The sequence below is a fragment of the Panthera onca genome, chromosome B4 (assembly GCF_046562875.1).
Source record: "Panthera onca isolate mPanOnc1 chromosome B4, mPanOnc1 haplotype 2, whole genome shotgun sequence".
NCBI classification, from domain to species: Eukaryota; Metazoa; Chordata; class Mammalia; order Carnivora; family Felidae; genus Panthera; species Panthera onca.
Genome location: NC_138345.1, coordinates 88,587,665 through 88,592,165, shown reverse-complemented (window position 1 = coordinate 88,592,165; position 4,501 = coordinate 88,587,665). Strand labels below are relative to the sequence as shown.

The 4,501-nt window shown below is 36.7% G+C and overlaps 1 pseudogene; it reads left to right on the top strand.

Moving 5' to 3' along the window:
* Positions 1 to 1,543: 1,543 nt before the first annotated feature.
* LOC132676976 (transcription factor A, mitochondrial pseudogene) lies at positions 1,544 to 2,486 on the top strand (annotated as a pseudogene).
* The last annotated feature ends 2,015 nt before the right edge of the window (positions 2,487 to 4,501 follow it).

The following is a 4,501-nucleotide window of genomic DNA, read 5'->3' as shown; positions in this document are numbered from 1 at the left end:
AGCAGTTTACAGTAATTTTTTAGTTTATAGCATTTTCAACAATCTCAATTCTTAGGCTACACTCCAGGCCATTTAAACAAGAATCTCAAGGGGTGGGACGAGGCTCTAATAGTTTGTAAAGCTCTCCAGGTGACCCTTATATGTGGTGGAAGTTAGGGACCACCGGTTTTTATGATATGAGAGCCTTATAATATATGTAATTTCACTGTAAACCCATATAAAACCTATCTTACAGCTGTTACGTGTTAACAACATAACAGAATACTTCAACCACAAAAACATAGTCTCATATATATAACACAAAAAAAGAATTGGCAGCCAAAGGATACTCCTATATAAATTGAAAATGAAACTGTGAGATAGAAGTTTACATTTTTAACCAGGAGATCTATTTATAGATCTGTTAAGAAATTAGTCAAGACCAAAATTTTTCCTTACTTTGTATCATGTGGTTTGGTTCATTTTCTGTCTTTAGTTTCCTTATTTCTGAAGTAAAGGACTCAGCTAAAATGACTTCCAAGGCCCTTCATCACTATAAAATTCTTTGGTTTTAGAATGAGTAAAAAATTTTAGAGATAAAGGGATTGAGATACAATTTTGATTAGGCACTAGAGTTCTTTCCCTCCAGAGGCAAAAAAACAAAAAACAAACAAACAAACAAACAAACAAAAAACTCTCATTAGAATGATTTTCATTTCTAAGAGAAACAAGAAGAGAATATATGGACACTAGTTGGTGAAAGTACATTTTTGGATACTGATATTATCTGATTTTCTTCAGCAACAGTACCTATTACACTTGTAAACTACAACAAGGGATTCACAAATAAAACTGACTTGAAGGCTGGTAGGCACATTGTATCCATTGATTTCAAGCAAAATAAATTTGACACTTAACTATCCACATGGAAATGGCTTTAAAAACAAACCACCCTCAAGCTATTCCAAGAAATAGAAAGGGAAGGAAAACTTCCAGACTCATTCTATGAAGCCAGTATTACTTTGATTCCCAAACCAGACAGAGACCCAGTAAAAAAAGAGAACTACAGGCCAATATCCCTGATGAATATGGATGCAAAAATTCTCAGTAAGATACTAGCAAATCGAATTCAATGGCATATAAAAAGAATTATTCACCATGATCAAGTGGGATTCATTCCTGGGATGCAGGGCTGGTTCAACATTCGCAACTCAATCAACGTGATACATCACATTAATAGAAGAAAAGATAAGAACCATATGATCCTGTCAATCGATACAGAAAAGGCCCTTGACAAAATTCAGCACCCTTTCTTAATAAAAACCCTTGAGAAAGTCGGGATAGAAGGAACATACTTAAAGATCATAAAAGCCATTTATGAAAAGCCCACAGCTAACATCATCCTCAATGGGGAAAAACTGAGAGCTTTTTCCCTGAGATCAGGAACACGACAGGGATGCCCACTCTCACCGCTGTTGTTTAACATAGTGTTGGAAGTGCTAGCATCAGCAATCAGACAACAAAAGGAAATCAAAGGCATCAAAACTGGCAAAGATGGGTAAACTACAGAGGGTCACCAGCGGGTTCTGTTCGTCATTGTTGGAGTTCTGTTGTGCCGCGGGGCTGTAGGAGGTTGGCGCCTGGTCGCTGCCTTGTAAGTTGGTGCAATGGCGCTTTTCCGGGGCGTGTGGAGCCTGCTGAGTGCACTGGGAAAGTCCCGAGCGGACCTCTGCGGGGGCTGTGGAAGTCGACTGCGCTCTCCCTTCAGTTTTGCATATGTACCGAGATGTTTTTCATCCACCGTGAATAGTTATCCAAAGAAGCCTCTGACTTCATACGTTCGATTTTCTAAAGAACAGCTACCCATATTTAAAGCTCAGAACCCAGATGCGAAAAATTCAGAACTAATTAGAAAAATTGCCCAGCTATGGAGGGAACTTCCTGATTCAGAGAAAAAAATATATGAAGATGCTTACAGGGCAGACTGGCAGGCATACAAAGAAGAGATAAACAGAATTCAAGAACAGTTAACTCCAAGTCAGATTGTATCTTTGGAAAAAGAAATCCAGCAAAAACGTTTAAAAAAGAAAGCATTAATAAAAAAGAGAGAGTTAACAATGCTTGGAAAACCGAAAAGATCTCGCTCAGCTTACAACATTTATATAGCTGAAAGGTTCCAGGAACATAAGGATGGTACATCACAGGTAAAGCTGAAGACTATAAATGAAAACTGGAAAAATCTCTCCAGTTCTCAAAAGCAAGTGTATATTCAACTTGCTAATGATGATAAAATTCGTTATTATAATGAAATGAAATCTTGGGATGCTTGAAGTTGGACGAAATGATCTTCTACATCGCACAGTAAAGCACCAAGCAAAAAATGGCATTGAAGAGTATTAAAATAGAAGATTGAGTTATGTTCATAATGGATAGACACAAGAAACCAATTAGGTCTCCATATCTGATGCTGTTGAAAATTAGAAAGGATAAAGTTGGTGAACATTTTATATTTAATTCCTTTTTCTTTAGCCCATGGACTTCTGCCAGTTCAACACATTTTGTATTAGTATCTTGCTTTGGAAAACCCAAACAGATAAAAAGTTCATGTGAAATTTACTTTGTGTTAAGGAACTACTGAGAATCACAATAATCCATGAAATGCAGTAGTGAATCATTTTACCTTTGATAAAGATAAATCAGACCGTGAAGTTTTTCATACTTGATGACTGGAAAGAGTATTCTTGTTTCCTTTTATATATATGGAGGCAGGAGTTTCATATTCAAAAGTGCCCCAAATTGTAGAAGTCATGGTGTTTTATGATACAGTTGTACATGTTTAAAAGAGGGGTGCCTGGGTGGCTCAGTCGGTTTTACATCTGATCTTGGTTTCGGCTCGGGTCATGGTCTCACAGTTCATGAGTTTGAGCCCTGCATCTGGCTTTGCTCTGATGGTGTCGAGCCTGTTTGGGATTCTTCCCCCCCCCCCACCCTTCCCTCACCTGTTCTCTCTCTCTGACCCTCCCCGCTCATACCCTCTCTCTTTCTCTCTCTCTCAAAATAAAAGAGCACCCAGTACTCATCTACGTAAATGCCAATTCCTAGGTATAATTCATATATTCAGAATTGATAGTTGTACTTGCAAGGAATTGCTGGTTTCAGTTGCAACTTTTTATAAAAGGGATGGAGAGATTTATAAACCTTTTCCTTATTGCCTTGTTTCCTAAAGTAAAAACCAAGAAATTGTGTACCAAATCTATGCATATTGTTTTATATTGCATAGAATAAAAATTTTAAATGTTTCCTAATTATCTGTTTTAGGGTGAAAGATTCATTTTGCAAAAATTTTTCCTGTCTTCTTATTTAAGTAGGGATATGTATTCTGAATTATTTTCTCTGTCTCACATGCGTGTATTTATCCAGGAAGTAGACAACTTGTCTAGTATAAGTTTTAAAATGAGAGATCTAAAAAACAAAATTCTCCAATGTCTTTAGACTTGGAATTTAAACATTTTGTGTAACATATAAAAGCCCATATAAAGTATAGCCAACTCTGGTCTGTGGGCCAAATCCAGCCCAATGCCTGCTTTTCATGGCCTGTGGGCTAAGGATTGTGTTTACAGTTTTAAGTGGTTAAAAACAGTTTTTCAAAACACACAAAAATTAAAAGAGATTTGGTGTCCATAAATGAAAAAAAAAAAAAAAACTGGCAAAGATGAAGTCAAGCTTTCACTTTTTGCAGATGACATGATATTATACATGGAAAATCTGACAGACTCCACCAAAAGTCTGCTAGAACTGATACATGAATTCAGCAAAGTTGCAGGATACAAAATCAATGTACAGAAATCGGTTGCATTCTTATACATTAACAATGAAGCAACACAAAGACAAATAAAGAAACTGATCCCATTCACAATTGCACCAAGAAGCATAAAATACCTAGGAATAAATCTAACCAAAGATGTAAAAGATCTGTATGCTGAAAACTATAGAAGGCTATGAAGGAAATTGAAGAAGATATAAAGAAATGGAAAAACATTCCGTGCTCATGGGTTGGAAGAATAAATATTGTCAAAATGTCAATACTACCCAAAGCTATCTACACATTCAATGCAATCCCAATCAAAATTGCTCCAGCATTCTTCTCGAAACTAGAACAAGCAATCTTAAAATTCATATGGAACCACAAAAGGCCCCGAATAGCCAAAGTAATTTTGAAGAAGAAGACCAAAGCAGGAGGCATCACAATCCCAGACTTTAGCCTCTACTACAAAGCTGTAATGATCAAGACAGCATGGTATTGGCACAAAAACAGACACATAGACCAATGGAATAGAATAGAAACCCCAGAACTAGACCCACAAACGTATGGCCAACTCATGTTTGACAAAGGAGGAAAGAATATCCAATGGAACAAAGACAGTCTCTTTAACAAATGGTGCTGGGAGAACTGGACAGCAACATGCAGAACGTTGAAACTAGACCACTTTCTCACACCATTCACAAAAATAAACTCAAAATG